We start from the raw sequence: 25,093 nt of genomic DNA, 5'->3' as shown, positions 1-25,093 counted from the left end.
CTCTGCCCCACTGCATGGTAGTACTTAAATTTTATAACCTTTTATCCAAGTGTTCTTGATAGGAGGCTTGTGTTATTCACTGGTTTATTGTTCTCAGGTACACTCCATTGCATTCTGTTAGTGATGTCATGGGGCGTTAAACTTTTCCTTATGGTTTCTTGACTGTAATCTATATGCGAACACATTGTCACCTCGTGGGACTCAACTGCTTTCATTTCATAGAGCTGCCGATCATTTAACCACTGGAGCATTAGGGCTTCTTCACGGACTAATTTAGATTTGCCAAACTGGCATGTTTTGCATTATAGACATGGGGATTCTTTTTTTAATTAATTATTATTATTATTTAAATAATTTTATTGGGGGCTCATACAACTATCATCGTAATCCATACATACATCCATTGCCTCAAGCACATTTTGTACATTTGTTGCCCCCAACATTCTGACATGGTGATTCTTAATGAGAATTATTTTTGTGTTTCTGTGCACAGAAATTTCTTTTTTTAGTTCATTCATTCATCAGGATATGAGGGGCTTCAATGCTATAGAAAACTACGGGACTCTAAATCCATGATTTTCCTCACAAAACGGGTGGAAACAAATTCCGCATTTCAGGGTCCTAATCTGAAATAACTTTTCACTTTTGATCATGCTGTGTTTTTTTAATCATGTTTAGAAGACTTCTTTTATTCAGCAAGGCAACTCTGTTGCCATTGTGTGCTCATCTCTTCAGTATGGGTTTAGAGCGTGGTCGGATTATTAGACGTTCATTGTCTTCCAGTCAGTACACACACATCTTCACTGTTTAAAAGGTGTTAACAGCTGTTAAGAAACTTTCATAAAGCTGAAAATTATTTCTTGTGACATTGCTATAGGACAGTGACATTTCCCCTGTTACAAATGCTACATTCACAGCTAGGAGAGATAGGAACAGAATTACAAGACAAGTTCAGCACTTCTTCAAGGAAGCTGCTTTTCTAGAGTTTGTTTACAACCTAAGTGAGATCACTCCCTTCAGACCTGCAGTTAACGCCTTTTCTGGTCATCGATTTCTATAAGTTCTCTTAAATGAAAACTGGTTCTGACCGAAGTGAAGATCTCTGAAGGCAAATAGTTCACACAGAGATTATTTTAATTTCTAAGGAAGCCCAGTACTTGAATTTATAGATCTCAGGGCTTTGGAACATAATACAAATAGAGATGTTTTCTTGGGGGAAACTATGGAACTGAGAAGTCTGAGATTACAACAGGAAACCCACTCTGTCAACACATTCCTACCTGCCTCAGAGCCCGGTTCTTGTGCCCACTTGATCATAAGCAATCCCTGTAGCCCATTCCTGAAGGTGAGGTTTGTTCCTGGGTTCACACTGACTTCCTTCAGTGTGTCTCACACAGTAATAGCTGGCTATGTCCCACATTCCAGCTATGTATTTACAGATATAGCTCATCCTTGGCACCTTCTCTGTAGATGACTAATCAGGTCTTCATGAAGTCTGCATATTCTTATTAGCACAAGCATCAGATAATATTGGGCAATCCACTGGAAGCTCCAGGATGACAGTTCCAATAAGCAAGGCACCTGGAGGATAAATTATATTGATTTCTCAGTCATGCTGAAGTAATTCTGGGTGATTACCATTTAATGTTTCTTATCCTCCCCTTTACCTTCCAATTTGATCTCACACCAAGGTGATCCTGGAGACAGAATCTTTGAGGTGCTGAAATTGGGGGAAGATGTGGATCTCAGATCAAGCAATGCAGTGTGAGAAGATAGTGGATGATTCTTTGTTGGGTGGTTTCTGCCTCCTGGAAGGTAAGAGACACTGGAACCTGGGCAGGGGGCCTATCTTAGGTCAGGTACCCTCATCCAGTCGGTATGTATGGCAGGCTCAGGGAGGAACACTGCATTTTGCTTCTGGAAGCTCCTGAGGTTGAGCTCAAAGGTATTCAATCCTGTGCCAACATCCTGACGATGAAAGTGTCCACTAATGACTTCTGCTAATTTGTCCACACCAAGGCCTCACTTTCATTCCAGAGTTTTTGAGATATCCATGAGCTCAGTCAGCATTTCACAGGTGAGATCAGAGAGGGGTTGACCTACTCTTGTTATCATGAGTGACTCTTTGAGGATTTACTTCTTCATGAGAGGAGAATCCCAGTGTGCTCTAACAAGGAGTTCCTGGCACTGGACACACAGGGTGTCCATAGAATTGACACGTTTCCAGTTTGGGGTAAAGAAAGATACAGCCCCACTTAAAATATGTCTTGTGAGGTTAATTTGTTGGCTCACACCAAAATATAAATTATTACTCTATCCTATATTACACTGCCCGGTGTCGCCCATCACCCACTTTCCTGTTGCCCATCCCCGAGAGAGGAGGTTACATGTAGATCCCTGAGATTGGTTCCTCCTTTCTACACCGACTTCCCTCCTGGTGATGCCACTCTTACTGCTGGTCCTGAGGGGTTCATTGATCCTAAACCCCTGGTGTTTCCAGATCCCTACTGCACAGCTATGTATCTTCTTGTCTAACAAGGTTTGCAAGGTAGAATTTGGATCATGGTAATTGGGGAGGAGGAAGCGCTCAAGAGCTAGAGGAAGGTTTTGAGTTTCATTGTTGCTACACTCACCCTAAGTGACTCATCTCCCCACTACCCTTCTGCAAGGAATGTCTAGCTGTCTACAGATGGGCATTGGGTCCCCATCACCCACTCCCCTCGTTCACAATGATGATTTTTTCCCCCACCTTTGTTTTTTGAAACCTGGTCCCCTCGGCCCTTCATGATCACACACGTTGGTGTGCTCCTTCCATGTGGGCTTTGTTGCTTCTGGGCTAAATGGCCCTTGTTTACTTTCAAGCCTTTAAGTCCCCAGACGCTATATTTCTCAGTAGCTGGGCACCATCAGCCTTCTTCACCACACTTACTTATGCACACATTCGTCTTCAGCGTTTATGCGGGGAAGGTGATCACACAATGATGGTTTTTGTTCTTTGGTGTCTGCTACCTGATACCATCAACACTTCATGTTCACTTAGGCTTGTGTGCTTCTTCTCTTTGGGCATTGTTGCTTCCGAGCTAGATGGCTGCTTGTTTGCCTTCAAGCCTCTAAGACCCCAGATGCTATATCTTTTTTATAGCCGAACACCATCAGCTTTCTTCACCACATTAGCTTATGCACACGTCTGTCTTCAGCAATCATGTCGAGAAGTCACACCAAAATATTTTAGAGTTATCAGCACACACTATTTGAGGGGTACAAAAAATCATTCTCTGAACCCTTTCCCTAGGTCTGAGTAAAAGGCCAATGTTAGTTTTGAAATATGGATGCAATGGTTCCAATGTATGTACCTTTAATTTTATGCCTCCTGCATCTCTTGCGACCTGAGTGTCCTCTGGGAATGAGGGGAGGGAAGGGGTCGAAGACAGAATAACCAATAAATAATATGCCTTATTTAACATGGGTTTCACTACATCTTTGAGGAACAAACCAGATAGAATTGGGATTTACAAATTAGTAAATCAGTACAACTGAACCCTCAAGCACCTTGCTTATTAGTTAACACATCCCTGCGTATGTCTAATAGCAGAGAAGTCTCGTTGAAGCCAGGACACAGTAAGGGGGAGATCTTCAAGAGACCTATGATATCTAAAATACTCGGTGTGACTTCTCAACATGATCGCTGATGTTGTTTATCACATATGAACATTTATGAACCACTTTATTTTACCAACTACCATGAATCAGATGCTGCTAATCAGAAACTCTTAATGATTTAATAGTTTACTGAAAATGTGCCAGTGGTTCCTGGTTTTGTCTGTCTGTCTACCTACCTTAGTTCCTTAGATTTATGTAAAGCCTGAGAGAGAAGACAGCTCCACATATGTAATTAGCAATGTGAGTTTCTTTTAAAAAAATCATTTTATTGGGTGTCATATAACTCTTATCACAATCATACATACATCAATTGTGTAAAGCACACTATACATTCATTGCCCTCATCATTCTCAAAATTTTCCTTCCGCTTGAGTTCCTGGAATCAGCACCTCATTGTCATTTTTTCCCCACTACCCCCTCCCTCATGAACCCTTAATAATTTATAAATTCTTATTTTATCTTATCTTCCACTGCCCGACGTCTCCCTTCACCTACTTTTCTGTTGCCATTCACCAAAGAGGAGGTTATATGTATATCTCCGTGATCGGTTCCCCTTTTCTACACCCTCCTTCCCTCCCGGTATTGCCACTCTCACCGTTGGTCCTGAGGGTTTCATCTGTCCTAGATTCCCTGTGTTTCCAGATCCCCTCTGTACCACTGCACATCCTTTGGTCTAAACAGGTTTGTAAGGTAGAATTGGTATCATGATAGTTGGGGGGAGGAAGCGTTTAAGAACTAGAGGAAGGTTGTGAGTTTTATTATTGCTGCACTGAACCCTGAGTGACTCATCTCCTCCCCACTACTCCTTTGTGAGAGATGTCCAGTTATCTATAGATGGACATTGGGTCACAATCATGCCCTCCCCTCATTCACGATGATATGATTTTTTTTCACTCACCTTTGGTGCTTGAAACCTGGTCCCCTCGGCCCTTCATGATCACATATGTTGGTGTGCTGCTTCCATGTGGGGCAATGTGAGTTTCTTGATGGGATAGATTTGGGTTCAGTTTAGGGTTGTAGAGTGCTAGAGTCAGAGTCTGTAGTTATGATTGGAATATAGATCGTGGGATTAATGTTCTCATATCAAGAACAAGAGCCAATGGATAGAAATAAACATAAGTGTCAGGAGTCAGATGTTAGTGGACAGATGAAATGGCTTTATGTTTAGAATATGTCCAGCCTAACATCCTATGTTTGGAGTTACTTAGGGCTTATGTATGATGGTATAAACATGTATAGTTATGGCTTAATCAGTACACTTTTGGAAGTTGGTTTCTCAATTTGAGACTGGGTTATAAAATTAGGACTAAAGTTATAGAATATATTCCCAGGTGCCTTCCTGATTTTAAAAATTGGGATAAATGAATTAGGCTAAATTTTTAAATATAAATTGGTTGTCAGTATCAGGGAATGCTCAGGGTGTGAATAGCCGTAATGGATGGTGATGGACTTTTCAGGTAGTTAGGGTTTCAGTGTTTGAGGAGATTATCAGTGTGTTGTAAGGATGCTCACATTATTAAGGTGTAAGGGTTAATAGTTTGGGAGCTGTTGTTTTACAATTAATGATTTGTGAATTAAATACCAAAAGTTATTTTTGTGCATTGAAATGTAAGCTACAACGTTTTTATATTTATTACCTATTTATGGCATATTTTGAATATTTCATGGAAACAATCATTAATTTATGATTAGAGGAAATTTTATTTCTCTTTGGCAGACTCATTCTTAAAAAAATCATAAATCTTGTTCTGATTGCTGTAGTCTTAGTGTATAGTCAATTTTAATATCAGTGGTGAAAGTGGATATTTTTGTAATTTTTCTGAGGTAGGGTGATTTTTTTTCTCTTTCCTCTAAGTCTGATATTTTGACCTTTTTTAAAAAGGAATGTTTATTATCATATTAACATATTGAACTATATCTATTTTATGTTAGATTTGTGGAGGGTTTTTTCCCTGAACATTAAAAGCCTTTGACTTTGTTTAGTATGTTTTATGTGTCTATTTATATAATTTTCAATTCTTTTGTAATGTAAAATTATTTTTACATTAATTGGTGTATTAAACTGCTTGTTTTGTGTTAAATCAACTCTAGGACAGATTTCAATTAATCATAGTACATAATTATTTTAATGTGTTGTCAGACTCAGTTCCCAATAATTTTAGGAACTTTTTCATGTAGATCCATTACCAATATTGGTCTACAGTTTTCTTGAAGTATCATCTGGCCTTGATATCAGGCTTTTACTGGTCTCATAGAAAATGCTAGTAATGTACTCTCACAACCATTGTTATGTTTGTACCCAATAACTTGAACTTAAGCAACAAAACATAAAGTGTTTATTCATACTCTGTGAATACTCTGATCTCTAGCTACCAGAAGTTTCAACTTGAATCTATCTTACAGTTAACCTTGGAATTTCTCGTGGAATTTAATTTTTATTCAGTTATTAAAGACCTTTTGAGTATCCCAAATCCCATTCAACTCTTATAGATAACTTGCTCTGCCTGGATTTTCTGGACTTGTAGCTGACCTTTCAGTGTAGAGGAATAAATGATCTACACTACTCTGGACAAACAAGTAGTCACTCACACGTGAGTGACTGTATGCTGCCCTCACACTTGAGCCCAAGTTTGGGAAATACTCTGTCATAAGACATGCTGGGTGGATCTTAGAGAATTTCCTTCAGCTCACCTCCAGGACAATTGTGTAAATCAATAAAGGGCAGGAATTGCTCAGTGATTTTGTCATTGCTTTGTTATACACTCACACACAGGAAACCCATTGCTTCTTTTTAATAAGAGAGCTTATGTTCCAGCATGTTGCATGAAAGGTTTGGCATCCGTTACCATGGAAATAACTTTTGTAAACGTAACTAACACTGGTATTTTGTGCATGTCTTGGGTACTGATTGGTGGATTCTGAGGTGATTGTGTTGTTAGATGTCATTGACTTGATTCCACATCATAGGGGCCCAGTAGACAACAGAAGGAAACACTGCCCTCTCACAATTTAGGATGGACCCATTGTTGCCATCATGGTGTCGATCCATTTAGTTGGGGATTCCTATTTTTCCCTGTCCTTCTACTTTACCACATACGCTATCCTTCTCCAGGGTCTACTCCCTTCTGACAACATTGTCCAAAGTATGTAAATATAAACTCTCACTATCTTTACCTCTAACTAGCACTCTGAGCTTACTTCTTCTAAGACAGAATGGTTTCTGCTTTTGGAGACCAATGCTATTTCAGTATTCTTTGCCAGCATTACAATTCAGACAAATCAATTCTTCTTCAATCTTCCTTATGCAGTATTCAACTTCCAATACATACAAGGCTATTGGCAATACCATGATTTGGGTGAGGTGAACGTAGTCCTCAACATAAGTCCTCTTGTGTCTTTTGATCTCTTGACGGTTACTGTTACCATTCTGGGTTTGTTATTTTTTGTCTTTTGCATAAGTTATACATATAACTGGAAGGAATTAAATTTTAGTCAAGTTTAGATTCAGAATATTGCTCAAGGAGGGTCCTGGAAGCCACCCTTACTCTGGAGCCAACCAATTTAAGAGCCCTGAGTTGAAGCTTGTCCTTAAGACCCGGAGGAATGGAAAGCCTTATATTCAAAGTATGCTTGATGACTGGTATACATGAGAGAGTCTAAAACAAACTGTGCTTTTCTCTAGTGGCCTGACTTGCTGATTAGTTTCAGAGGAGCACTAATCTGCACCCTTTATCCTAGAACTACAACCTCACACTTTCCTGCCTTCAGAGACACCCTGGGGGTTGCAAAAGGGCAGTGCCAGTGATGTCCAACTAGCCACTGGGGCTATTGCCTCCCTACTTTATCACAGCACAGCCTCTTCCCAGCACATTCATTTTGATTTCCTGCCAAACTAGTTCTGCTTGGAGCATGTTTCACAAGCTCAAGCCTATGTACTAGCTTTTTCCCTCTTCCTTGAAGAATAAGTCTATGGATGGGACAGCCTAGAACCCGAGCCAATAAGCCCTCTCCTACAGTTTGTGTTGTTCGACATCTGCCAGTGTTACCTAGATCTTGGAATCCAGCATCTAGACCAAGATGACAAAATGGTTGAATAGTCATCTCTTTTCTGGATCCATCTTGTTCTTTTAAGCTTCTGCCTTTAGCTTAAGTACTTAGCATCCATCTACATACCCTTTGCCATTCCTTGACTGTAGACTGCAGTCTTTCTAAAAGGCTTTAAAAATGGACAATCATAATCACAAGAGCTTAAAAGCGTAGCAAATAAGGATTCCCCGGGCTTATTTCCTTGTTTAGGATATCTCTGTGTTGGCCAAGTTACCTCTAGGTTTTCCTATTGTTGTCCCTCTGTCTCTTGTAGGCCACTTGTACAGCAAGTTACTCTAGTTACCTCACTATTATGCTAAATGTGCTACCCAACAATAGACATTTCTTCACACATAATAGAAATTGGAAAGAATACACAGGGACTCTCACTCACTCACTCACTCACTCAATAACTCACCCTCCCACTAACTCCCTAACTCACTCACTCTCTCCCTAAATCACTCACTCTCTCAACAACAACAAAAAAAGAATACACAGGATGCAATGAAATTGGGGCAGGCTAAACTTGATGAAAAGCTCTGCATGGATTGGAGTGGCATATGGAGCATGATTCAGCTGGATCACTTTAGCCAAATACGTCAAGGGTTGTGCTCTGAGGTGCATTACAGGTTAGTAAAGAATGTTCTTCATGAAATACTCATTTCTTCAGTTAGACTGCTGGTGAAATGAAGATATTTAGCTTCAATGGACCTTGAGAATTTTGAGGTTTTAAATACTTCCATTTTATTCTGAAAATAAATATTGTATATAAAGAATGAGGATATTATATACATAGAAAAAGGATATTTGAGAAATTAGTAAAATTTCTCTGTAAAGATAGAGTGGATTATGTGTTTAATGGAAATACCCTCAGCTTGGAGCATGGTTTGATCCCAGGATATGGGGGTGGTCACTATTCAGTGCGCGGAGTACAGACCAAGTACCTGGCATGTCTTTCTCAACATTGACTTCTCTTCTGTTTCAGATAAAAGATATGCCACAGAGAAATATGAGCCGATCTAGGGAGCTAGAAATCTATTAGTACTGTCTTGCACATTGAAGTATCACAAGGAAGGATTTCAACCTCTGACTAGTTTGTGAACCACATCCATTCACCTGACTCCAAACAGTGTGAGCAACCCTCGGATTCCTGAGGGAAGTGTCAGGCAGAGGAGCTTGAGGGGAAGCAGAAAGGATCCGTGTTTCCTAGAGTCTGACCCCAGGAGAGCATCAGTGTACAAGGGTCCAGGCTGTCCTCATGGTCACCATCCAAGGTCTTTGCTCATCTTCCTGAATCATAGAATTCACTGGGTAAGTAATTGTTTATAATTGTACTAGAACTTAAGTTCTGAGAACTCCAACTTACCAAAGGCCCATGGCGTAGTGGTTACAAATTGGACTACTAACTGCAAGGTCAGCAGTTCAATATTCCAAGTCCTCTTGGGGTGAAAGACAGGGTGTCTACGCTTGTAAAAAGTTAGTCTTGGAAATCCACAAACAGCAGTTCATCCTCTCCTAAAGGGTCGCTATAATTGGGATCCACTCGATGGCAGTGAGTTGGGTTTTAGGTTTGGGTTGCTGATGACAGTGACAACTCAATGTCAATTTGCTGTGTCCCTAATTTGATTAAGCCTCCGTTAAATTCTCTCTGATCATTAACCAAGCAGGTAGGTCATCTTCCCCTGGGGGAGAATGCCTTCGAAGTAGATTGCCTGCACTCCTTTCAAGCCAGCCCCTCTCCACTTGCCTGCCTAGGTGTATCCTTGATGGAGATCAGCTTCCTGAGGACAAAATGGGTGACATTGCCATTAGTTTTGCCTTGACTGTCTTTGTGTAAAGGCCCTGGACCTATCTTGTAAGTCCCTCTGTCTAACAATGTGCGTGTCCTAACCATGGTCCCATTCCTGCTGCTGTAGTCCCATCTGTACCTGTGATGTATTAATCTGCCACCAATCGTCATCTGTAAAATGCCTTTCGTTCTATGCCCTGTTTATTGAGGGTCACAACTGAATCCTCAGTTGTTATTTTGACATCATGCTACTGGCCTCACTTAAATATATGTTGTGTGTGTGTGTGTGCCCATGTGTGTATCTTGTTATCGTCTAAGTTTAATAAATGGTCTCCTTAAATTATATTTGACATAGGGTTCACCTTTCTACCCTAACACGCAATTTAGGATCATAAATGATTCAAGGTACAGTTCTCCTTTCAGAGAGCATCTTGACAGACATACCTGAAGGTAGGGTCAGACTCTTCAGGCTCCTGGTCTCTGTCCTGAATGGGCAAATGTTACAAAGGTCTTTTAGCTCTGCAGATAAATGGTCTCTCCGCCCCTTAGCCTCAGACCAAATGCACTCAGCTCTGTGAGGGTTGGCCAATCTAGTTCCCGAGATAAGTACTCAGATGTACACTACTTCATCTACTAACTTTCTGCCCAAAGGCACTGAGCTCTTTTGTTCTGTGGCCTCTAATCCCATTGCTCTCTCTCAGTCTCTTGGTTTTGCTGCCACCATGTCTCTGTTGCTGCTCCTCCTCTTAAAGCAAAAACCCAAACTCAATGCTATCAAGTTAACACTGACTCATAGAGAGCATATATGGCAAGGTCGAACTGCCCCTGTGAGTTTCAAAGTCTGTATCTCTCTTGTATCCCAGATCTCTATCTTTTGGATTGAAGAGTTTCAAAAAAAGAATCTAGGATGTGCTCCCACCCTCCCCACAAACTGCCATGTTTCTCACTTAGTCTTCCCCCATAAGGAAATGGCCGGGGAGATCCAAGAAAGGCAGACAAACCCTGGCTGATGAATCAAGGCAAAGGGGTACACCAAAGCAGCTCTGCGTAGGGTGGGAAGGCCACTGTGTCCAGTAGTGACTGGCTGTCTGGGGTGAATAGTGTGCTTGTGATGGCCTATGGGATCCTGGTGTTTGTACTGCTATTTATGTTTGTGAAAAGGCAAATCATGCGCTTTGCAATGAAATCTCGGAGGGGCCCTCATGTCCCTGTGGGACGCATTGTCCCCAAGATTCTGAAAGAAGAGATTGACATTCGACTATCAAGAGTTCAGGATCGCAAGTAGGAATGCCGGCTCCTTGCAGATGATGATGCCAGACTGCCACAGCTGGAAATTCAGGGAAATAACAAATGCTGCAACTGTCTGTACAAGAGATAACTCTGGACACCATTCATGCCTCTGAGATCCCATTTCACAGTGAAGGTCAGCATCCCCATTCCCTACAGGACAGAAATTTCCGTTCCAACGTGCTTGATTTTTGGAACTCTACTTCTCCTTTCAAAGATATGCGCAAAGCCTTCATTGATACCCTGCTGCCTGGCTATGAGGCAGCCAGCTGTGGGACAGGGGTCTTTTGTACAGAGTGAGTCCCTGTGCTATCAGGAGGCCCTGACTGAGCTGACCATTGCGGTCAAAGCATGAAGTGGGAGCTCTCAGCGACACCACCAGTCAGCAGCGGGAGACCTTACCCAATCTCCTGAAGTCTCCCCACCTACCTTCCACTCAGAAGAGTAAACCTGCCAAGCATTTCCTCGAATTGAAGAGCTTTAAGGACAGCTGTAATACCCTGGGGAGTACTCTGATGGACCTGACAGACTCGCTGGAGATGAGCCAGGACTGGAGTGTGCTTGCCAGGCAATCCTCAGGTAGCTGGCTGGTGGGCCTGCACTCTTGCCCGATGTGCCTGATGTGTGCAGAGATCATGCCTGGAAGACCTTGGGGGATATTTCTGAACAACTTTTAAAACTATTTTCCCCCAAACACCCCCCCCCACAATAGTATCTTGGATCCAGGCTCTTCTTCTTTGATGGTAGTGAGATCCCAATTTCTGTTTCTGAAATGGCTCAATTAAACCTAATGTGATGTCCAATGTGACAAATTTCCATCTTAGGTCTTCAGACATCTTATTTGCATAGCCACAGGGAACCAATGTATTTTTGGGCAAGCTGCCCAATCCTCTTAAACAAAAAAACCCCGAACTCAGTGCTATCAAGTTAACACTGACTCATAGAGAGCTTATGTGACAGGGAAGAACTGCCCCTGTGAGTTTCAAAGCCTGTATCTCTTTAGCAGAGTAGAGAGCCATGTCACTCTTGGGAGAAGAAAGTGCCGTCTTTCTTTCGAGTGTCCAACTGCTGACCTTGGGGTTAGCAGCCCAACAGTAACCACTATGCCACCAGGGCCCCTGGGCTTCATTCACATTGGTGGGAAACAAACCCATGTTAAATATTTGGAAGGAGTTAAGGGGCCATATCTAGGAAGACTATACTTGTATAGGGCAACTAGCAAACTACATTAGGTACTACACATAATGCTACATTAGAAATATTGTTTACCTTGGGATTGAAAAGTGCACTCACTGTGGGGGGATGTATACTTCTTATTTCATTTCTATATATATATATATAAAGTTTCAATCTAATATGATACATAAGTGTTGATTTTGGAGCCCTGGTTTTGACATGCATTAAGGGTTGGACTGCTAACTTCATGGTCAGAGGTACAAACCCACTACCTGCCTGTCATGGCTTTGGACTCTCAGAAACTTTGTGCAGCAGTTTTATTGTGTCCTGTTGGGTGCTTATACCTCTAACTCTACATGATGGTGAGTTTTAAAGTGTTTCTAAAGTGATTGTACAATTTATAGTTCCTCTAGAAATTCACTTTCAGTTTATAATAGCTTTTTATATAGCCCATTTAAAATGTTTCAGATGTTTTAATTAACATAATCATCTGCAAAGTTCACTGATTTTTCATTCTCCTTCAGAGTCACGCAGTAAGGAATTGATGCTTCTGTATGCTGTGGGGTAGGGATCCAGGTTTCTTCCCCCCCCTCCCCCACTTCCATTTTGTATGTATATTTGAATGTCCAATTTCTTTATTATAAAGTCATCTTTTACTCACATGTCTGAAAATTAAGAGTTTTCCATTTATTGGTCATGGTATAAGGATGTTTTCCATTACTCAATAAGGGCACCGTTAACGAGATTGGGGACTTTGTATTAAGAAGAGGGGCAGAGCATGATGATGGCAACATATGAACAAATGTGCTGGACACAAATGATGTATGCACAGATTGTAAAAAGAGTTGTATGAGCCCCTAATAAAATGATTAAAAAACAGAAGAGAGGCAGAACAGTAATAGCATCTGGATCTATATGTTATGTATTACTCACATTGTATTCTCTCATCAGTCTGCAAATTCTGTGTCAACAGCAGTGCAGAAGAAAGAGGAAGATGTGCCTGGCTTGGGTATTATTAAAACTGGAATGTCCCCAAGAAAGAGACTGAAATTTGTGAACATCATTAGAGTTGATCCACATAAGAAAAACATAGAGCATCCCAGTTGCCAGCAGTGTTATAAGGACCAAAGTAAATGGCCAAGGCTCAGGTGATTCTGATGTGTTTTATCCTTTTCTGTATTTCCTACTGGAATTGTAGAAGACTGTATAATACTGATTCAGTTCATTGGAAAAGTGGAAATTTAAATCGTAGAACTTATAATTCTGATCCTGACTTCCACATTGGGCAGGAGATTAGGAATATGTATATTGATCATATATATATTGACTATGTATTGACATTGAACTAAACTATTGACATTGAACATCAATGAGGATTCTTTGGATAATGATTTCTTTCAATTCATTATACTATGGCCACCCCATGAGAATCATTCAAGTGATATACTCTGCCTAGTTGTTTTTTTTTTAAATCATTTTATTGGGGGAATTATACAACTCTGATCACTATCCATACATACATCTATTGTGTCAAGCACATTTGTACATTTGTTGCCATCATCATTCTCAAAACATTTTCTTTCCAATTGAGCCCTTGATATTAGATCCTCATTATTTTCCTTCCTCCTTCACCCTCCCTCCCTCACTAACCCTTGATAATATTTAAGTTGTAATTGTTTTTTCATGTCTTATACTGTCCCATGTCTCCCTTCTCTCATTTTTCTGTTGTCCGTCCCCCAGGAAGGGGCTTATATGTATTTCATTCTGATAGGCTCCCTTTTTTTTCCCTTACCTTCCCCTGCTGCTCCTGGTATCTCTACTCTCATTATTGGTACTGAGCAGTTTATCTATCCTGAATTTCCTGTGTTTCTAGCTCTTATTCACACCAGTGTACCTCCTCTGGATTTGTAAGGTAGAACTGGCACCATGATAGTGAGAGGGGAGTGTGAGGAAGCATTAAAGAACTAGAAGAAAGTTATATGTTTCATCGGTGCTATACTGCACCCTGACTGGCTATTCTCCTTCCCATGACCCTTCTGTAAGGGGATGGTCAGTTGCCGACAGATCGGCTTTGGGTCTCCACTCGGCACTCCTTCTCATTCACAAGGATAGGATTTTTTGTTCGTTGATGCCTGATACCTGAACACTTCGACACCTCATGATCACACAGATTGATGAACTTCTACCATGTGGGCTTTGTTGATTTTCAGCTACATGTCTGCTTGTTTATCTTTAAGCCTTTAAGACCCAAGATGCTGTACTTTTTTATTGTCAGGCACCATCAGCTTTCTTCACCACATTTGTTTTTGCACCCGCATTGTCTTCAGCGATCCTGTCAGGAACGTTTGCATATTATGGAATGCCAGGTTAATAGAACAAAGTGTTCTTGCATCGAGGGAGTACTTGAGTGGAGGCTCAATGTCCGTCTGCTACCTTAATACAAAAACCTATAAATAATGCACATAGATCTATTTCCCCATCATATATGTGTATATATAGATATATATATAGATATATATATAGATATATATATAGATATATATATATAGATATATAGATATATATAATGTATATATGTATATATAGATATATATGTGCCTGTATTTAGACGTCTCTCAATACCCTTTGCCTTCTTGTTCCTTCCTTTAGTTACTTTTACTTTCTTCTTGTTCCACTATCACATTCAGCCTTCATTTTGGTTTCAGTAATTCCTGTCGGTTACATTGCCCTTGATCAAGCCCTACTTGGTCTCCTACACACTTCTCACCATTAATTTTGAAACATTTGTTGTTTCCTTGGCCTTGGAATTGTTAACGCCCATTTGTTTTCCCTCTGCCTTCCCCTCATCCTTATTCTCCACCCCCTGGAACAGTTTATCCCCTTGTTTCCTCCTCCAGATTGTTTATCCCACCTATCTTATCTAGAGAGAACTGCAGAGATAATAATATGCACAGAAAACAAGACAGAGCAAAACAAAACAACAAAAGAAACTAAAACAACAACAAAAAGAAAAGCTTGTAAATACTTCAAGGTCTGCTTGTTGACCTTTAGGAGTGCTATCCAGTTGAATCTGATGGGGTTCCATGGCCTGGACCCAAAGTCTATTTTTGGTACTTCCTGGGGACTTCTTCGCTCTGTTCCACTTGATGTTCTGTTGCATGCCCTTAGTGTTTCACCTTAGTGTGGTTGGGTCAGATTGGGTGCAATTCCTGCATTGTCTCCAGTGTTGTTCCCCATAGTGCTATGTGTCTGGGAGGGACATTGTGTCTCCTTGTGGGGCTGGCCCTATGGTCCTTTCCATGCTTTGGCTGCTCTGAGCAGGAATATCACCCTCAAGATTTGGTGGGTCAGGATGTATTCCACTCTCTCTTCTTCTCTGTTCATTTGCTTCTGTGTGCTCTGATCATATATGTCCCTCCCCCTGAGCTATAGATTCAATGCTGTCCTCTGAAGTGAATTCTTCTGTGGGAGGGGGTACTGTCCACATAGTTTGGATTGGTGCTGGCCCCTCAGACCTCTCTACTGGCTCCCTGCTTCATGCTGGTGTTGCATTCACATCTTGGTGCACTGGGTTGAAGTCTTGTCCCTCTTTCTCTGTGAAGATATAAATGATGTCCTTCCCTTTGGTGGGTTAGTGTCCTGTTCCCCTGCTACCCATGTATGTTTCTTTCTCCCCCTCCCCCCCTCTCTGTAGTAGACTTACATATGTATCCCTGGATGATTTGGTCTGGCCCCTGCCCTACTACCTTGACCTCACCCCAGGCCTGTTTGTATATAGTAGTTTTTTCCCTATGACCCTTTGCACTTTTAAGTTTACCTCAGCAGGCTTATGTTGTAATTGTCCTTTTGTGCTTGGCTTACTTTGCTCAGCATAATTTCCTCCTGTTCTTCCCATGCAGCAATGTGCTTCATGTGTTCATCACTGCTTTTAGGGATGCGTAATACTCCATTGTATGTATGTACCATAGTTTTGCAATTCATTCATCTGTTGCTGGAAATTTGGGTTGTTTCCAACTCCTTGATTATGCCTAGTTTTTAAGGAGAAATAAGATCACCTCTTTAGGACCTTTCAGTATTCCATGGGATTTTTCTCTAAGTCTCTTTAATGCTTTTTTCTGAAGGTGATATGTTACATATTCTCCCAAACAGCCCATTATCATTAATGCCTTTAAAATGGGCCTTGTAGCAATTGTAGTTTAAAAATGGATGACAGCTTCTCCCTTGCTCTAAGTAAAAAAGTAGGAGGGAGAATCACCCATCAGTATCAGCCCTGATTCATGTGAGGTAGAGCTTAAACATACCTGTACCTGCCAATAGGTTTCCAGTATCTTTCCCACAGTCCTCTCCTACTCAGCTCATTAATTTTTGGCAGTGGCCATTAGAGTCCAGAGTCACAGGTACAAATTTTATTCAGTAACAGTTTGTAATTTGGTATCAGAAAAAATAGGCTACACACTGGCATTCATACTAAAGATCCATGTAGGCAAATTTGCTCTTCTTCAGGGCAGGCCTGCTCTCTCTGTCCCCTTCAGACATTTAGCCCCCTGAAGGTAGGCTCATTTCATAGTTCCATCTCTATAGGCTCCTCTCAGCTCCTTAAGGGATATCATCCTCTTGATCTTGCCTGCCTGTCCCATATCTTGGCTGAAAAGCCCTTTCTGGACCTGCCACACTTGGCTCTGTCACTGTGCCCCTTCTGATCTCAGCATTATCTCCATTGGTACAGCTCTTGACTCATGAATATTATAGTGCATTGTGCAGGGGCAGCAGTGGACCAGTTCAATCTGAACTCTGTGGCTGCAGGGACTAACAAAACCAAATCAACAGTTCATATAACAGGCCAATGTCCCACTGTCTCCTCTCAACAATACCTGCAGGCAGTTCTCTCTCTCTTGATATGATGGCTTCTTGGATCAACCTAGCACCTTCCCTGCCTAGGCCAGATTATGAGGCCTCCTTGGAGCACATGTGATGAAAGAAGGCAGGTTCAATAGGGTCTTTTAATTAAAGTTAACTCAAAACTGCTCAAAGGTGCTTGAGAAGAATTTGTCCTAAGATTGACAAGAAGAGCTTATCCTAGGGTGGTTTCTAAGAGTTTCCTGCAATCAGGAAGGGAGATAAACCCTATGAACTTTCTGTTTAGGGATCTGAGTTATAGCTTTTTATTCCTGATGCCAAGTTTTACCTTGTCCATTAATAGACCACCTTGATCTATGAGTTTTGTGTGGCCATCACAATGGATTATCAAACCCACAAGTGAGAGAAAAAGTGGTGTGGGAGGAATGACTTGTGTAAGAATTGACAAAAAAATGTTGGAGAGCTGAGCTATGTTTGACCTCCCCCATCTTCACTGTTCCTGATACCGGGTGGCACTGAAGGTACAGAGCCTCGTACGCTGGTGATGCTGCTAGGACTCCACATTCCATTTCACAATTTACTGTAAACTTGTTTGGTTAATATAAACAGGTGTTTATCTACTTTGTGTGAGTATAAACCAGCTATTTCTAGCTCATTCAGCTCATTTCACTGGCACTCAATACCCTAATTTTTTGAGTGGGTGGATTATCTTGGTGGTTCAGAGGTCCCCAACACCCGAATCTTAGGAGTAACATTGCAATTGTAGCAAATATTAAAAGACAGAGAGCAGACAGCCAGAAACAGGGGCTCTCTTCCCATGCCAGGACTGAGCGAGTGAATGTATTTTCCAGTGGGTATATATAATGGAGCTTACAGATCATTCATAAGGCATGCACCTCATGCAGTTAGCATATACATAGTCAATGGGTAATATCATAAGTGGGTAATATATCTAACAAGCAAGAAGGTGAGTCACCATCTTTACCTAGGGCTCCTTGACCTCAAACATCCCCTGAGCCCTCCCCGGGAGTTTGCTACATTTTATGGTGGACTGGCTACAGAACCTGATTCTTCTAATTTACAGATAACCTTCAAGCATAGTGAACAGCCAGGCACAGAAATGATTCTTCTACTTCTACTTCTACTTCGTTTCCCCCAAACTAAGGCACTCTTATATTTATTTTTCCTCAAGAAGACACACATCTGCAAACGTAAAGATATCCTGCCCAGAATACCATCCACATTTTCATTGTTTGTCTCTTTCTCATCATATTTTTTTCATTTCTAACATTGAAACGATGGAATCTCTGGCCAGCAAACTCCACTGTTATTTGAGTACAATCATAGCTGTTTGGTGAATAAAGAGACCTGGGCATCCCATGGCTCTGACCTCTCTCCTAGAGTTGAAGGGTTGGCCTAGTTTGGTTTTCATTAGCAGAGTAAGGTGCTCTCATATGTATCCATCTATTAGAAAGATAACTGAGGGGCAGATATACTGTCCTGAGGAAAGTAGTGGGCAATGATAATATTTGGAAATATATATGATTTCCAATTATAAAAGTTTACTGGTGAAACCTCATAGAGACTAAGAGGAACATGGGGAATCATAAGGATTTTACCAGAATATAATCCCTCTCATCCATAATATATAGATGCCTAAGTATACAAGCAAATGACTCCAAAACAGGAAGTTGTGGTCACAGGTGGTAAACTACTGCAGTTCAGGGTGGGTGGTGGTGATCATGGTTAGATAGATAGATAGATAGATAGATAGATAGATAGATAGATAGATAGATAGATACAGAGAGAGACGGGGGGAGAGAGGGAGAAGCTATTTCCTAGAAGCGGGTCAGTCATTTTTCCTGGGTCAATGATTGCCCCTGAGGGCATGTTGCAAGACCACACCTCAGAAATAGGTTCAAAATGTCCCCTTAAGGAGAATGTCAATTCCCCCTCAGAGAAGCTAATCCACACAAAAAACTTTATGGCCGGCCCCCCTATGATCCACGACATCCCTCACTGACCCAGAGCCCTACAGGGGACAACACTGGAGACACAGTGTGGAAATTCCACCAGATCTGATCCCACTACACCAAGGCAAAAACACTGGGGAACAGAGCAACAAAGTCCACCGGGAATACCAAAAATAGACTTCAGGGCCAGGGCTTGGCACCACATGAGAGTCAACCAGAAAACCCTCGTAAAAGCCAACAAACAGTCCTTGGACTAACTACAAGCTTGTCTTTCTTGTAGTTGTGTTTTGTTTTTTGTCATTGGCTTGTTGGTGGTGGTGGTGTTGTTTTGTTTTCTTTTGTTGCTTGGCTTTGCTCCATCTTATTTTTGTGCATGTTATTTTCTTTGCAGGTCTGTCTAAATAAAATAGGCTGGATGAACAATCTGGAGGAGAAAACAATGGGACCGACAGATCTGGGGGACATGGGAGAGGAGGGTGTGGGGCGAAAGGTAGGGGTGTTAACAAATTCAGGGACAAAGGATAAACAAGTGATCCAAATTGGTGGTGAGGAGGGTCTAGGGGGCTGGGGGTGTGGTGACAATCAAGGATAATGTAACCAAGAGGTATTACTGAAACCCAAATGAAGAATGAGCATGACACTGGGACAAGAAGATAGTCAAAGAAAATAGAGGACAGAGCTAGAAGACAAAAGGCATTTATAGAGGTCTAAATAAAGGCTTGTGCATATGTAAATATATTTTTATATGACGATGGGGAAATGGATCTATGTGCATATATTATAGGTTCAGTATTAAGGCAGCAGATGGACACTGGGTCTCCACTCAAGTAGCCCCTCAATGGAAGAATACTTTGTTCTTTTAAACTGGCTTTCTATGATGCTCACCTTCCCAACACAATCACTGAAGACAAAGTGGGTAATTAAGCAAATGTGGTAAAGAAAGCTGATGGTACCCGGCTATCGAAAGATATAGCGTTTCCAGTCTTAAAGGCTTCAAAGTAAACAAACGGCCATCTAGCTCTGAAGCAACAAAGTTCATGTAGAAGAGGAACAATAGCCTGTGCAATCACGAGGTATTGAAGGGATCAGTTAGCAGGCTTCAAAGAAAAAAATCATATCAATATGTGCCAACCTACCTGATAGGATCACTGAAGACAAATGGGTGCATAAGGAAATGTGGCAGAGAAAGCTGATGGTGCCTGGCTATCAAAAGATATCGAGTCTGAGGTCTAAAGGCTTAAAGGTAAACAAACGGATATCTAGTTCAGAAGCAACAAGGTCCACATGGAAGAAGTACAGTAGCCTGTGCAATCATGAGGTGTCAAAGGGATCAGTTATCAGGCATCATAAGAACAAAAAAAACATATCATTGTGAATGAGGGGGTGTACAGAGCGGAGATCCAAAGCCCATTTCTGATAATTGGGCATCCCCTTACAGAAGGGTTGTTGGGAGGAGACAAGCCATTCAGGGTGCAGTATAGCAAAGATAAAACATACAACTTTCCTCTAGTTCCTAAATGCGTCTTCCCCCCACCACTACCATGATCCCAATTCTACTTTACAAATCTGGCTAGACCAGAGGATGTACACTGGTACAGATAGGAACTGCACTGCGAATCCAAGGCAGATGATCCCTTTAGGAGAAGTGGTGAGAGTGGAGATACCGAGAGGGTGGGGTGGAAAGTGGGATCTGATTACAAGGATCTACATATAACCTCCACCCTGGGGGATGGCAACCCAAAAGTTGGTCAAGGGAGATGTTGGACAGTGTAAGATATAACAAAATAATAATTTATTAATTATGAATGGTTTATGAGGGAGCGGGGAGCAATGAGGGAGGGGATATGAGGAGCTGATGCCAGGGGTTTAAGTGAAGAGCAAACGTTTTGAGAATTTTGAGGGCAATGAATGTACAAGTATGCTTTACACAACTGATGTATGTATGGATTGTGATAAAAGTTGTATGAGCCACTAAAATGATTTTTTAAAAGAAGGAAAAAATGAGTTGTATGAGCCCCTAATAAAGTGATTTAAAAACAAAACAAAAAACCACACTGCGCACAAGGAAAGATATAACATGTTATCAAAAGGGCTTTTGCTGAGGAAAAGACAGGGGCTGCATGAAAGTGAAAGGGGTCTGCTTTCTTTGGATCAAGCAAAGACTGAGCCAGAAGATTCCCCAAGGTAAGCTCCAGAAAAATAATGATTAGCCAATTTTACAGTTTTCGACAAGTATACCAATAAGTAAATGTATAGGATATGGATATGAAATATTTCACAGGGATTAGCATGAATCTGGATTAGGACAGGGCTATACTTCTTAATAAGTTATGGCTCCTTGTACTTCTTGATTCCACATGTCTACTTATTTAGTCTGGTGATGTATCTATGGTGCCTTTTGTTTCCTTGAACAAAGTCCTTCGTTTCATGTGACCTGTGACCTAAGGTTGGGGATGTCTTTTGTGGACATGTTTGCCTGGCTAGATTTAGTCAAAACTGATACTCATTTGATGTAATGGAATATTTTTCAGGGACACCATCGCTTAACAGATACAGGTTATCAGGAAGGAAAAATGCGGAAGAATTATGGGCAATAAATGAGGCACTACAACATCTATGGCAAAATCTCATATCCAAGGGGAAGTTCCTTGGAAAAGCTGGGGAATTTACATTGTGACACACCATTAAGCAGGTTGGGCAATAATCTCTAACAGATTGTCCAATGTTCAAGATTGTTCTTTATATTGTAGTCAGATTCTCCTCAGCTACTATGTTATATTTACAACAAATATAATCTTGCCACAGAAGACTATTTATCAAAGATAATTTTTTCCCAGGTATGGTAAATTCATTGTCATTTATTGTTTGTTTTCTTTCTGTCTTTTTTTTTAATGGAATTTGTGGGGGATTAGACCAGCTATCCCGCATCAAGCTGGGTTTGAACTGAGGCATGCGGATGATAGGAAAAGAAAGAGCAAAGTTCAATCTCATGGACTGAAGTCTGGAGTATATTTGAAGCTTGGTATATATATTCTTCTCACACAAGGGAATTGGTTACAAAACAAACATCAAAGAACTTAAACATTCCTAAACTCTTATCTATGCAAATGTTACTTAACTAGTCACAGTTTCTTAACTTTAGAATAATAAAAACACTAGGTTCAAGGACAATCACATGGATATGCAAGATTCAAGAGAGCTTCAAAGAAATCTTAAATAACTGAGTTATCCCTCAATGCTTTTAGCAGCAAAGTCACAAAGAACAGTCATTTTGCAACGCTTTTGTCTGCAGAGACACAGAGGCTCAGGGGACTAGTCACCCATTAGTAAACACCTTGATCCGCTGGATGCTTCCTACATATCACCCTTCTTTGTTATTAAAAATGAGCAAAGTGGAACTGCATCTGTTCTGACAGTCCTTCAGACTTTGCGGAGGGGGGTAACTCCATGAACTCGATTCAACTCAAGGCTGTTCAGATGAACTTGTTCAGTAATACGTGCTAGCATGGTTTGAAGACATAGTAAAATGCAAAAAAAATTCCAAAAAATCAATAATAATAATAATAATAATATATTCCTTATATTCATGCTGAAATAACCTAGGGTTAATTATCTTATTGTTAAGCAAGCACATTTGATACATATAGCAACTTTGTCTTCTACCAAGTTAGACATTCTTGAGAAAATTAAAACACCTGTTTTTCAAGACCTTGCATACTTTCTTGTTCTTGATAGAGTCACAGAAGAAATCAGCAAACACTGAAACAAGTCATGAGGATTTTCAGCTGTTTCAAGGTTGATTCTTAATGGCCTTCAACATCTTTCTTTCCCCCTTTTTAATATACTGAAGACGTTTTCACTCAAAACGTCAGCAGATGACTGTGTCTGGCTTAGGTTGGGAGAGGTCCTGATGCCCTTACCGGTCATTGGGTCTACTGTTATTTAAAAACAGCGTCCTGACTTAGGTTGGTACATCTGGAATCAATCCCTTTACACGTCATTGACTGCCAGACCTTCAGACTTTGCGGAGGGGGATAATTCTACGAACTTGATTCAACTCAAGGCTGTTCAGATGAACCTGTGCAGTAATACGTGCCACCTGGGTTCTAAGACATTGCAGACAACAAGGTAATAGAATGCAAATAATTCCCAAAATGACACCAAAGATAATAACATATTCCAACCAATTTTTAAACAAACTTCCATCTGGAAGAAGCTTACGTAAGGTGTCCCAAAATTCTTTAATTGCTTGCGTAGTATCAGAATGCAATACAGGAGCATGTTGTAAATCTACAATTTCTCTATGCAAATTAATAAGATCCAAAGATACATTTTTCTCATGCCAAATTCCAATTATATGTTTTTGAATATTATCCCACGGATATTGACTTGCATTATACAGTTTTTGAGTAACACATATTTGTTTATAATTAGCATGACACACAAACTTCTGAATCTGTTTCATTCTTTCAATTTCCTCACCCATTTGTAATACAGCATCATATAACATTTCTAATTTAGCTTCCATATCATGATCTATATCTTCTTGTGTTACCATTGTTTCCGTAAGGCTATGACTCAACTGGTTAACATAATGAGCAGTTTGTACATCTTGTACTAAAGCCATCACAGCAGTGGTAGTAACTGCTATAGCTATAAATAAAGCTGCAATCCCTAAGATTAGTGTCACTACAAATCTTTTGGGTCTTTCTAATTCATTCTTCATGTTTTCTAAACTTTTTCTACTATACAAGATCCTTTGTCCTCATACCAATCCTCTTGTACATTAACCAGAATCATAAGAAAAGTGGTTGTTTTAAAATTATTACTTGTAGTCCTTTCTCTATAACACTCACACAATTAGTTAATGTACAGTTGTTCCAGGATACATTAAAATTATTATGAGTAACAATAGATATGTTTACTTTTCCTATTAAAAACACATATGGAGACCCAAGACAAGACTGAATATATCCTTGTGATTTACAAGCATTATTTAGTAACAATGATTCAATATTACTGAAATTTAAAGATGTCTTTGATGACCCATCTGAGGATGAGATCTCTGTCTCATTCAAACACTATTGTAAAATATGACCAAATGCAGCAGGTATCTTTCACAAGTCTGGCTGAACGTGTTTTTTATGTTGCCACCGTCCTATTGACAATCCGTAAGGCACAGAGCAGTCGGTCTGTGTAACAGTGCTGTAGCAAGCTGGATTCTTAGGATCATATCTGCTCACATTAGACCAGTCCCACACAGTGGTATTAAATCCTTCTACAGTTATACTAGCAGGGGTAGCCGTACGGCACTGTTGCTACTGACTATTCTTATCATCTAGGGCTTTGGCTTTAATGCAGGGATGAAAACGTGGGGGAGGTGTTAAAGTTCCTGCTGAAGAATTTGTGGTGACTGGATGCTGTAAAACGACATATGCAGATCCCTGAGTCCTTAAAACAGTCCTATTCACTAACATGCATCCCAGAACACGGCTATTGAAACTAAAACATATAGGCATGCCTTTTCCCATTGCTTCATAGGTGAAATTAGACAAAACCTGTCTGGGAACTGCTCCATGTGGTAGTCCCACAAGACAACTGTCATTAGTCCAAACAGAGATAGCTGCTTCAGTCTAGCAGGCAGGATGTAAAAATGGAGGGTTTGGAACATATGCCTAGTAGGTACCGTTGCCATAGATGCCTTCAGTCCAGGTATCAGGAGCATTAGGAACTGCGGCGTCCTCATCTTTGATGCTTGCAGGTGGGAGCACAGGTCTCAGCAGCCTTTCTGGTAGCCAATGAGCGTTTTCAGCGTCCTGTGGAAAAATACAGACATGTCCTCGTCCCCAAATCAGGACGGGAGCAGGCTCTTGCCATTTTCTTGTAAGTGGATCTTTCCATTTTACATATATATGCTTTGTCTTTATGTTTAGGAATCTTTCTCCAAAGGCGGTCAGCAGCAGGCTGACCGTGTACATCCAAATTCAAAAAAATTAAAATAAAATATGATTAATTAAATTGTGAGGAGTATAAAGGTATATCTCCCCCTTTTTAATTTTATCTCATTTTCGCTTAATAGTCCCATTGGCGCGTTCCACAATACCTTGGCCTTGAGGATTATAAGGGATTCCAGTTATGTGTTTAATTCGAAAAGTGAAACAAAATTGAGCAAATGATTTACTAATATAAGCGGATCCATTATCTGTCTTTAAGCATTTAGGCACACCAATTATAGCAAAACAACGTAACATGTGTTGAATAACTA

The 25,093-nt window shown here is 40.6% G+C and overlaps 1 pseudogene; it reads left to right on the top strand.

The window, feature by feature from the left end:
• Positions 1-11,499, top strand: part of LOC142461055 (protein C1orf43 pseudogene) — a 41,522-nt pseudogene extending 30,023 nt beyond the window's left edge.
• The last annotated feature ends 13,594 nt before the right edge of the window (positions 11,500-25,093 follow it).

This window comes from Tenrec ecaudatus, chromosome 11, assembly GCF_050624435.1.
Source record: "Tenrec ecaudatus isolate mTenEca1 chromosome 11, mTenEca1.hap1, whole genome shotgun sequence".
In the NCBI taxonomy this organism is placed as follows: domain Eukaryota; kingdom Metazoa; phylum Chordata; class Mammalia; order Afrosoricida; family Tenrecidae; genus Tenrec; species Tenrec ecaudatus.
The sequence above is the reverse complement of the archived record's forward strand: the minus strand, read 5'-3'. Positions and strand labels throughout refer to the sequence as shown.